This window comes from Bubalus bubalis, chromosome 10 (assembly GCF_019923935.1).
Source record: "Bubalus bubalis isolate 160015118507 breed Murrah chromosome 10, NDDB_SH_1, whole genome shotgun sequence".
NCBI classification, from domain to species: domain Eukaryota; kingdom Metazoa; phylum Chordata; class Mammalia; order Artiodactyla; family Bovidae; genus Bubalus; species Bubalus bubalis.
The window spans coordinates 76228754-76241193 of NC_059166.1; the positions used below are offsets into that span (position 1 = coordinate 76228754).

The following is a 12440-nucleotide window of genomic DNA, read 5'->3' on the forward strand; positions in this document are numbered from 1 at the left end:
GCTTAATGCATGAAAGTGAAAGTCGATCAGTTGTGTCCAACTCTTTGCGACCCCATGGACGTCCATAGAATTCTCTAGGCCAGAATACTGGAGTGGGTAGCTTTTCCCTTCTCCAGTGGATCTTCCCAACCCAGGGATCGCGCCCAGATCTGCCACATTGCAGGTGGATTCTTTACCAGCTGAGCCACAAGGGAAGCCCAAGAATACTGGAGTGGGTTACCCATCCCTTCTCCAGCAGATCTTCCTGACTCAGGAACTGAACCAGAGTCTCCTGCATTGCAGGCGGATTCTTTACCAACTGAGCTATGAGGGAAGCCCAAGCTTAATACATATCAATATTTATAAAGGAAATAAGTGCCCCTTCAACGAATACAACTTATCTAGTTGTAATTGTTATAATATATGGAATTCAACTTTATTTCAAATGATAGACCACATAAGTTTCATCATCGTTCATAAATTATACCAAACCATTAATGCAATTTTGGTCTTCTTCCTAATATAAGGAAGGTCTAGTCTAGTAGATCAAATTTTTTTACACAAAATTCTTACATAATTTAAGCAAGTATCTGTCACCATTTATCATGTGAACAATTGCCAAGACTTCTCACTCCATTTGGGTAAAACAGACCTGGCTTTAACAGTGCAGCCACTTTTTCCATCAGTACTAGAGAGAATGAATAATCTCAATGGGGATTCTAAGACGTTTGTAAAACAGAAAGAAACATTTAGGTTAAGCTGAAACAAATAGCAAATAAATGTTTTATGATGAAAAAATGGTACTTATAAACTAGAGCTTTGGAGGGACCTGGCTCTTTCTTGTAAAATGCTTTCTGAGAGAAATTTGCTGGCACAAGAAGGTTCCAATTAAAATTTCATAATAAGGAAGCTATAAAAATCACACTTACTCTTATTCACAAAACTTCTCATCCCTAATTTTCTCTTTGGTCAAAATATAGGGGAAAAATCTAATTCTTAATATCAGCATGAAAGTTATGAAAGATCTCTGAGCCAAAAAGCTGGCCTTTATCAACAGAAAGCCCCTTACTCTTCCCTGATTCTTGGTTGTCATCTCTTGATTTTTTGATTTTTTATTCTGGGGATCTCCAGAATAAAAATATTGCTACTGGACTGTCAAATCAGATGACATTCCTTGCTATATTGACAGATGTATAGGGGAAGAAAAACATAACTTCTTTATCTTATTATGGGTAAAGTTAATGATTTTCACAAAGAGCATTTTTAATCAATAATGGGAAATCAAGACTATTATAACAAGATGGAAAAGTTTTAACTCTGGAGATGCAAGTTTCTTAAGAATATTTAATGTGTACTAAAAGACAAACCTAAGGAGCATATTAAAAAGCAGAGATATCACTTTGCCTACAAAGGTCCATATAGTCAAAGCTATGGTTTTTCCAGTAGCCATGTATGGATGTGAGAGTTAGACCATACAGAAGGCTGAGTGCCCAAGAATTGATGTTTTCAAACTGATGCTGGAGAAGACTCTTGAGAATCCCTTGGACAGCAAGGAATTCAAACCAGTCAATTCTAAAGGAAACCGACTCTGAATACTCACTGGAAGGACTGATGCTAAAGTTGAAGCTCCAATGCTTTGGCCACCTGATGGTGAAGAGCCGACTCATTGGAAAAGATCCTGGTACTGGGAAAGACTGAGAGCAGGAAGAGAATGGGGGTGGCAGAGGATGAAATGGTTGGATAGCATCATCCACTCAATGGACATGAGTTTGAGCAAATTTCAGGAGACAGTGAATGACAGGGAAGCCTGGCATGCTGCAGTCCATGGGGTTGCAAAGAGTCAGACAACTGAGAAATTGAACAACATCAAAAAATGTAGATTTGTATTTCATGAAAGTGAAAGTGAAGTTGCTCAGTCATGTCCAACTCTTTGCAACCCCATGCACTATAGCAGGCAGACTCCTTACCATCTGAGCCATTAGGCTGCTGCTGCTGCTGCTGCTGCTAAGTCGCTTCAGTCGTGTCCAACTCTGTGCGACCCCATAGACGGCAGCCCACCAGGCCCCGCCATCCCTGAGATTCTCCAGGCAAGAACACTGGAGTGGGTTGCCATTTCCTCCTCCAATGCATGAAAGTGAAGAGTGAAAGTGAAGTCGCTCAGTCATGTCCAACTCTTAGCAATCCCATGGACTGCAGCCTACCAGGTTCCTCCATCCATGGGATTTTCCAGGCAAGAGTACTGGAGTGGGGTGCCATTGCCTTCTCCAGCCATTAGGCTATTATATTTCATATACGGGACATGTCCTTATATTTCCTTTTTCTTGACACTCTTCCACCTATTTGTTTTTTGTGTTTCTATTTTTTCCCGTTAATTTAGTCAAGTCAGTTGTTAAGGCTTACCTCCTTTTCCATGATACTAAGCTGAATTATACTTGTTCCAACATATTAACTCCACATAACTGTGTTACCTCATGCCTAGCCCTGTACAGTGCTGCAATCAAAAGAAATGGCAGTTTAAAATTCAAGGAAGAGTTGAAGACATATTTAAATCTTTCCTGAGGTATCTCAAAATAGCTAATGTTGTATGACCCAAAGCAAAACGTTCTAAAGGTTCTCTCCTTATTGGATTCCCCAATCATCTCTCATCATAGCAGCTCTTCCAAAAACCTTCTCTCTCTGGAAGTGGAAGTGTTAGTCGCTCAGTCGTGTCCGACTCTTAGGGACCCCATGGACCACAGCCTGGTGGCTGTGGTCTCTAGACAGAGAAGCCTATGGGATTTCCCAGGCAAGAATACTGGAGTGGGTTGCCATTTTCTTCTCTAGGGGATCTTCCCAACTCAGGGATCGAACCCAGGCCTCCTGCATTGAGGGCAGATTCCTTATCATCTGAACCACCAGAAAGCTCTCTTTCTGGAAAGCACACTAAAAACTTACTCCAGCCCATGCTGACTCTCCTATTCCCTTCTCAAGCTCTTTTCTCACTGTCCAAATCTTATGTTTTCTTCTGGGGACTATCCCTTGTTCAAACATGAATTAATTTATTTGAGCTTCTTCCAAATTTTTTTTTTTTTTTTTTGGCTCAGCCAGCATATCCTGAGTCCTAAGTATAATATAAGCACTCAGGAGCTGACCAGGCATATCTAGAATATTCCTTCGGCATTACGGTGGTGGGGAAAAGCTATGAATATGTGTGTTAATATTTGTGTCCTCATCACACATGTAAGAAAGAATAATTTAAAATTTTTTTACAAATAATTGAAAGGTGAAAGTTGAATTCAGTCTGTAGTTCAGTGACTAGTGTACCAAAGTTTATTTCTTAGTCTTGGTAGGTGAATCATGGTTATGTAAAATGAAAACATTAGAGGAAAAATATATTAGAAATCTGTATATTATCTTTACAATTATTCTGTTAATCTAAAATCATCTGAAAATAAAGAGTTTAAAAACAACAAAATGTTGGAAAAATTTTTAGACTTAAATAGATGATTCATTTTCCCCTCAGAAGTAGGGATTAGCCCTTGTGTAACACAAGGAAATTAAATAAATGTGTAGGGAGGAAAATGAATGAAATAAAAGCCTCAAGCATGATAAAATTGTGGAGATGAAACAGAATTTTGAGATTATTATGTTGAAAATAAAACTTTTTAGATGAGGAAGCTGAGTCATTTCTCTGAGTTTAAGAAACTAATACGAACTAGTGGATCTTTAGTCCAGACTCCTGATTGCTATACCCTCATTCCTGGGTAGGGTATAGCAGTAGGTCACCATGATCTTCTAATCAACAAATCTAAAGGACCCTGGCCAATTTTTGTCATATCCATCTCTCTGGGGCTCTTGGCTTTGTTGTAGCCTTTCTTTTCTCATTATTTTTTCATATTTAGCTTTCTAGGCTGTCTTCTGCTGATGTTTTGGTGGTTAATTTTATGTGATGACATTTGGTATGGTTCATTTTGACTACGCCATAGTAACAGTTACTTGGTCAAAACCATTCTAATTGTTGCTCTAAGGTATTTTTTAGATGTGATTAATATTTAAATCAGTAGACTTTGAGTAAAGTAGATTGCCAATCAGTTGAAGGCATTAAGAGAAAAGACTGACATTTTCTAAGGAAGAAGGAATTCTGCCTCTAGTCTGCCTTTGGACTTGAGAAAATAATATTAACTCTTCCCAGGCATGCCCGATGGACTTCAGACTTACCAGCACCCCAAATTACATGATCGCATGAACCAATTCATTAGAATAACTTCTATTTCTCCTCTCTCCCTGCCCTGCTGGGTGTGTGTGTGTGTGTGTGTGTGTGTGTGTGTGTAGGGGGGCAGTTGTGTGTGCGCACATATATTGTATTGGCTCTATTTCTCTGGAGAACTCCAAGACAATGGTATTCCCACATTTTCCTTCTTGGGTGCCCTAAACCTCACTCAAACTCATGACTGGCCTGCCATTTAGTTATATTCAAAATGAAAATTTGTAACAGGACATTTTTAAGATCTCCTGTTCCTTGGGAGCTCAATAAGTATTACTGGGAACAGTAATGCTTCTCCAATCACAAATTGTGAGCATCACTGAGGTTAAAAATAATTAAACAGTTTTCTAATAAGAATTTCATAGTTCTTTTTAATATAATTGTATACATTGAAGTGAAGTGAAGTGAAAGTCACTCAGTCGTGTCCAACTCTTTGCGACCCCATGGACTGTATAGTCCAAGGAATTCTCCAGGCCAGGATACTGGAGTGGGTAGCCTTTCCCTTCTCCAGGAGATCTTCCCAACCCAGGGATTGAACCCAGGTCTCCCACATTGCAGGCAGATTCTTTACCAGCTGAGCCACAAGGGAAGCCCAATTGTATACATTAAGACCGTCCAAAAAGGAAACATAACATATTATGCAGACCCAAAGCATTACACTATGAATTCTTTTTCACCAAGAATAACATAGAACTAGAACTCCCCACCACATGCTTCTGGAAATGCTATGCTCAGATTAAGTTTATGACTTCAGTGTCTGTAACTCTCTCATTTGTGAACTCCAGGCTCCTAGCTTCAGTTGTCTGCTGGAGATGACCACTTATGTGAATCCCACTTAACATGCTGCTCAACACATGGCAGACTCTTCATTTTCTTTCCAGGTCCAAGATCCACCCTCACCTTTATGGATTGTGTTAACGAAGCATTAATACAACCTCTGGATTCAGGTTAGTTTGCCCAATAGGAACAATATCAAGAGATAATAGAGCAGGAAAAATAAAAGAGATAGTTGAATATTTATTCTCCAACTACCTCCCTGGCTCACTGAGAATATTATATACATAATTTTACAAATTGTTGATGATATGTTCTTCTACTAAAGGACATAGTTCTGGCTGGGCATATCTCTCTTAGAGTTACAATGTTTGGGGATTTGTAAACCTCTCCATTTCCATGACTCCTCAGGCCTAGGACTGATAAAGCCATCCTGAGTTGGTCAGGCTTGGGGTGCTTCACCATAACTCTGCTCAAACCTTTATAAACACTACATTCATTAAACACTCTTAATCATCCATTTTGAATATTCCAGGGACCCTGATGCGCTAAGCAAGTCTGAAACTAAATGCATTATCGTCTCCCCAAACCTGTTCTTATTCTTAAGCGCCATTCATTTACCCAAGTCAGATAAGACTTTAGCAATTATGCTCAGCCTTAACTTTTAATTGCTAGCTCTAGATAATGGAATAGACTGATCCCGGGCATGAGACATTTGAATTCCAATTCCAATTATACCATTGTTAGGATGGCGTTATCTTAGGCAATTTATTTGATTCCTCTGATCTTCTCTTGAAATGATATAAATCATATTCACTGCTTGAAATTGTTTTGAGGGTTCAATGTGATTGTTTATAACAAAAGTAGCATGATTTTTCCTCATAAACAGTAGCCTCCTACATTTTTCTTACCTCTAAACCTCCAAGCTCTACCCTTAGTCATCCACCCTTACTATCGCTGACTCATTGCTGACTCATCACCTTACTTATCCTTGACTCGGTAATCTAAAATGCAAATCTAATTGTACTACTCCTCTGCTCAGTTGTTTTAGCAGGCTCATGCAGTCTATGGGTAGGCGGGGTGGGGGGGTGGGAGAGGGGTAAATGATTCAGTTTTGTGTACAAAATTCTTCAGGATATGACCAGAGTCCTATATTAAGAAATTTTATAGAGTTTCACAATTGCTGACTAATGACATTGATGCAATTACCATATTAACTTCTACAGATATCAATAAAAATCTACCATGAAAATTAAGTATTTACTATATGTACAAATTTGCTGATTAAAAAAATAATGATAATAGTAACTAATAGCTAAGTACCCAATTGTGCTAAGTTGCTATATACATTATTTCAAGCAGTCCTCATAGCAACTTTCTAAGTAAAAGAGGCCCCAAAAGTAGTATGGTTTACCTATGTTATCAAAATTTACAACTAGAGGTCAATTCCATTAAAAACTGCACAAAGATATGAGTTAAGTTCATCTCAAAACAAAGGGAAATATTGTATTGCCCAAAAGTTCAACAAGATTTACTGTGTCATAGTGTTAATGGAATGAGAACCTGAGCCAAATTTCTATTTTATTATTTTATGCTTTTTGCTTCTCAGGATGTATCTCAATGAAGAGCAAAGATGATAAAGTTCCCAGTTTAATAGAACTGTAAATAAAATGTTACTAGCTCCTGTAGAACATTGTCCTCAAATCCATCCTACGGTAAGAAATTATCTCATAATAAGTTTCTTATATTGCTCCTTTCTCCTCCATACAAATACTACCAACTTACTCTTTATGGCCCAATGCAAGTCTTGTGATTTGGCCACATAGCCTTGCCTCAATCATATTTCATCTTCCTCTTAACTTTCACAGCTTTTATGACCTGTACAACTCACTTTTGAACTTCAGAAAATAATGCTTCATAGTATTATCCATTTCACGGGGACATGCCTGGTTGCCCCAAGTTTGACATCTGTATCCAGACCATGGTCACAACCTTACACATCTACAGGAGCTGTTTAAATCTGGGCCAAGCCATGGAGTCTTCACTCTGCTCTTAATACAGCTTACTACCAATCCACCAGCCTGAAAAAATAAGCTTGAGATCTCTCGGTGTGAAAGCAGAAAATTATCTCTGAGATTATTTAAGTTCAGTCTCCACAGTTGACAGTAGAAGAAATGGAGGCCCTAAAAAGTCAATCCATTTGTCAAAGATAATATAACTGATTAGTGTCAAAGCTGCAATTGGAAGCTGGGACTTTAGTCTTCTCTTGAGAGTTCTCTTGCCCACTTTTGTGTGATTGCATTTATAATATTATTCACAACTGCAGTACCAAGTTAGTACCAGTTATATATTTATTCAAGAAGAAGATAGGGTATATAGTAGTAGTTCACCTTACTTTATTTGGTTCCATTACTGCAAATTATGTCTGTAATGGAATATTAAAAGTAATTTAAGTATAAGATATATACCTTTCCACATCTTTGCCAGAATAGATGCAGTGTGGCCAGCTTACATTAAATGTCCAGTAATCAATCACATGTGGATTGAAGTCTTTAATTCTTCAGAGATCACTGAGAACATACAACATGATTTTTGGTGGTGGTGGAGGGGATTGTGTTGAATAGGAGGAGAGAAAATAATATCCAGCAATGCTGATTAAAGAATCAGTTCAGTTCAGTCGCTCAGTCAAGTCCGACTCTTTGCTGCAGACCCATGGACTGCAGCACGCCAGGCCTCCCTGTCCATCACAAATTTCCGGAGTTTACTCAAACTCATGTCCATTGAGTCGGTGATACCATCCAACCATCTCATCCTCTGTCGTCCCCTTCTCCTCCCTCCTTCAATCTTTCCCAGCATCAGGTTCTTTTCAAATGAGTCAGTTCTTCACATCAGGTGGCCAAAGTATTGGAGTTTCAGCTTCAGCATCAGACCTTCTAATGAATATTCAGGACTGATTTCCTTTAGGATGGATGGGTTGGATCTCATTGCAGTCCAAAGGACTTTCAGGAATCTTCTCCAACACCACGGTTGAAAAGCTTCAGTTCTTCAGTGCTCAGCTTTCTTTATAGTGAAACTCTCACATCCATACATGACTACTGGAAAAACCATAGCTTTAACTAGATTGACCTTTGTAGGCAAAGTAATGTCTCTCCTTTTTAATATGCTGTCTAGGTTGGTCAGAACTTTTCTTCCAAACAGCAAGCATCTTTTTATTTCATGGCTGCAGTCACCATCTGCAGTGATTATGGAGCCCCAAAATATAAAGTCTGTCACTGCTTCCACAGTGGAAACAATGATTAAAGAATAACAGAATCATATCCAGCAATTGTACTAATATTAAGATTTAATGAAGCAGATTTTTTTGATGCTTGGAAGGGGATGGAAAATGTTGCTTGAAGCTCTTTTGTTTCATTACTGAGGACTCTCTTCTAGAGCAGTTGGACTAATCTCTCCTAAGAAAAACAGCTCTGACAAACATGATAAATGGGCTCTCATGTTAAGGCTTAAAACCACCTGTGATGTTAATATAATAAGGAACCATTTGGTGAAGCAGGCGAGGTACTCACATAGACCTGTCCCACTTGTGGAATGTATGGGTAACTACAGTGGCTTGAACTTGCAAGCCTTTCAGCAGCAATGAGAGCTCACAGTAGATAGAAAAACTAATTCATTGCAAAATGTAACACTGTTTGAAAAATCATAAGAATTAATACTATATTGAATGTAGTTTTCTCTTTAAGTTTGTTCCAGGTAAGTTATGTCCATAATTAAATGCAAATTGACAACAATGACCAAAATGATTGCATGAGATTGTCATTATACAAGATCTTTTCAATGATGCTATAGTTAATTTTCATGGACAAAGGCCAAAGGTATTCTAAGACATATAGTGGTAAGGGCTTTCCTGGTAGTTCAGAAGGTAAAGAATCTGCCTGCTATGCAGGAGACCCTCGTTTGATCTCTGGCTCAGGAAAATCCCCTGGAAGAGGGAATGGTGACCCACTCGAGTATTCTCGCCTGGAGAATCCCACGGTTGATTGTTGTTCAGTCGTAAGTCGTGTCCGACTCTTTGTGATCCCATGGACCCTCCAGGCTCCTCTGTCCATGGTTCTCCAGGCAAGAATACTGGAGTGGGTTGCAATTTCCTTCAGGATTCAAAGAAAACAACTGATTTAATATATGGTTAGTTTTTACATCTGAAGATTCAAAGCAAAATAATTTCATTATGGTGTACAAAGTGTGTGGTGTGGGGAGAGGTTGAAATTCTAGGAAGACCAGAGACACCTCCGGGCCTTAGAGAAGTGACCCAAGATAAGAAGTGCATAGATACTTCACAGAATGAGAAGCAAGTGCTGTGAGAAACTCATTGCTTTAAGTGCTATGAAAGCACAAAGGAAGCGTTAAAGAGCTTCATGGATGTGCAGAATGCTTTCGCCCATAACAAGGTCTTTTTTTTTTCGATTTTGACTGATAAAACCCTAAATTATTTCCAATCTTTTGTGAGAAAACTTAATAATCTAGTCTATATATAATCCCTCCTCTTTTAAACATTAAAATGCAAATATGTTTAAGCTCCTACATTTTGACCTGTTTTAACTGTATTCCTCAAATCAAAGAGCATATGTTAGTGTCACATGTAAGTTCCTTTTTACATAATACCATTTTCTTGCAACTTGGTCCTAAGGAAGTTCCAGACTAAAATAGTGCATCAAGGACTGTGCATAATCAGCCTCACTAAAAACAGCTTGATTAATACTAAATATGTCCTAGTTCCTAATCAATTATGTTAATGAAGTCCCAGGCAGCACATCTGCAAGCGCTGACAAAGCCCATGATCTCAGCGCTGCCTGATAATGTGGGCTCCTTAGGAAGTTGCTCAGTGGCAGCATGCTCCGGGCAAAGACTGCCTTTCTGCAGACACAAAGTGGATACTACTAACAAAAGTCTTGGAATCCTACAATATTGCTAGATTATTCACTTAAACTGTATTGGGCTCCAGGATGAAATGTCAAATAATATTTCTCTTTAAATATAATAGCAGAACCTAAGCTTCCCATTTAACAAATGACACGTTCTTTTCCAAGTGACAGACTGATAGGCAAAACATTTGCTACATGATGGTTTATGAGCCTCTTCCAGGAGCTAAGGTGGAGTCAAACATTTGAATAATATGCCTATCAGAAACTGCCTTAGATTAGGGAATTGGAGTCCCCAGATTTATGTCCATCTCACAACAACAGTAGAATTAGAATCTGATGAAACATAAAGGTGACAGTATTATTTACAGGCTATCTCTTGCTCTGTGAACATTTGGACAGTGAGATGGTTACTTGTCTGTTTTTGTCTAATTATCTCAAGTCACATAAGCTATTATAGTCCAAATGTCAGAAGAAATATAACTCTGATTTCCCTCCCTTGCTTTTGGACTATAAATTTCTTCTTTCTTACTAGCTAGGTAAATTGATATATATCAGTAACCAAAAACGAGAGTGATTTTTTGTTGTTTTATTACCATCAGTATAAACTCAGTTATATTTGAGTTCAGTTAAGAACAATTTTTGAAAATATTTAACTCCTATCAGTTATACGCATGTATAGAAGATGATGCAAGTTAGGGATTTATGGTGTTAGGAAGACATATATGATAGAAATGAAAAAGGGAAAATCATAGATTGCTAAAAAAGAAATACTTAAACAACTTATTAAACTGAACAAATTATATGAGGTAAACATTCAAGTTGCTTTACATTAACTAAACTTAAAGGTTACCAACTGCTATGGACTGAATTGAGTCCTTCCAAAGCTTATATGTTGAAACCCTAACCCTCCATGTAACTGGATTGGAGACAGGGCCTTTAGCAGGAAATGAAACTTTAATGAGATCACAAGGGTGGAGTCCTGATCCAATAGAAGTTTCTTTGCTAAGAAGAGGAAGAGACACCAGCGTGTGCTCTCTGCCGTGTGACAACACAGCAAGAAGGAGACCGTATACAAGCCAGGAAACAGGCTCTCACTAGAATCCAATCTCAGGTACCCTGACCTGAGACTCCCAGTTTCCAGAACTGTGAGAAAATACATTTCTGTTGTTTAAGCCATGCAGTCTGCAGTATTTTGCCATGGCAGCCCTTGCAGACTAAGACACTAAGGCTGATAGGGAATTTAAGAAATTATCATATCAAGAAGAAGCTGTCCTCACATAATTGTCTCACACACAAAGGAAATTTGGACCCAAATGAGTGATGGAGAAGGAGATGTGAAAGTCAAGGGAGGCAGTGAGACCATCACCCTATCGAAATGACCACATTTAAAGATTAATAAATAAAAGCCCTATGTGGACCAAATAAATGGTTGGATGGGAGACAAAAGTTTCAAACCTTGGACTATATCTGTATCATTCTCTAAATATTCAAGAAGTGTTACTTATTTGGACTCTTGGAGTAAGACTTTACATGAACTTTTCATTAAATCATGGTCTCTAATAACCAAATTCTTTTCTTCAGATTGGTACTGATACAGAACTGACTTACAGATTGTATTTTTATTTGAAATTTGCAACTGCTAATTCATTCAATTTGTAGTTGACCAACTCAAAATATCTTGCATACAATATATAATAAGGTTGTTATAATTTACAAGTATAATGTAACCTTTCCCTCAATCCCAATGGCATTTCTCTTGCTCTCTTGCCTTTCTACAATGCTTAGGTATGTGGCTTGAAACCTTTTGCTTTTCCCCCACACAACTAGCAATCAAAATTTTTCCATGTGTGCCATTCCAGTTATTTTGAAGGACATTTGGCCAGTAGTAGGTCATTTAGGTGATTACTACTAAGTTGAAAGTATTTTTAGGAATATTCAATTGCTCTCTACCTGCCTCCTAAACCAGGTGGGACTTTACTACTCAGATGAAGTACTGGAGAAGCAGCAGCAATATTTGGGAGCTTGGTGAAAATACAGAATCTCAGGCCTTACCCTTGACCTAGCAAATCAGAATTTTCATTGTCAAAGATCCCCAGGTGATCTCTGTGTATATTTAAATATTGATACACATTGCTAGGGTACCCTTGATTGACATTAGAAGATGATATGTCTATCATAGAACTGCCTGAAATCTGAAGCACAAAACGTTATGCCTTCATGTTACCAAAGTTGTTGATGTCTCATAAAACATTAAGTTACAATCCTCAAACTTCAAAGTCTGCATAGTAATGTGATAGAAAGATCCTTGGCTATAGATCTAGAAAGTCAGGGCTAGAATCTAAGTCCTTCTGTATACTAGTTAAAAAAAAATAAACTCCAAGTCTAAATTTGTTAATCATTGATAATAATATCTACAGGGTTTTGAGACATCGAATAAGAAATGCATATACCCACAGCCAACATAAAAATATTCTAAATAAATGTGAGTTGAATACAGCATAGCCACAGGCATGATTTGGTCAGAA

At 38.1% G+C, this 12440-nt stretch overlaps 1 protein-coding gene and 1 long non-coding RNA gene across 2 annotated transcripts in view; one reads left to right on the plus strand and one right to left on the minus strand.

Annotated features, from left to right (window-relative positions):
• LOC102390748 (triadin) overlaps positions 1-12440 on the minus strand; it is a 215567-nt gene that overhangs the window by 14659 nt on the left and 188468 nt on the right. The gene's annotated exons all lie outside the window — the stretch shown is intronic.
• LOC102390520 overlaps positions 1-12440 on the plus strand; it is a 59375-nt gene that overhangs the window by 8162 nt on the left and 38773 nt on the right. Inside the window, exons 2-3 of the long non-coding RNA XR_003112059.3 lie at positions 5104-5169; positions 6606-6711. This is a non-coding gene — a long non-coding RNA (uncharacterized LOC102390520). The remainder of the gene's footprint in view (positions 1-5103; positions 5170-6605; positions 6712-12440) is intronic.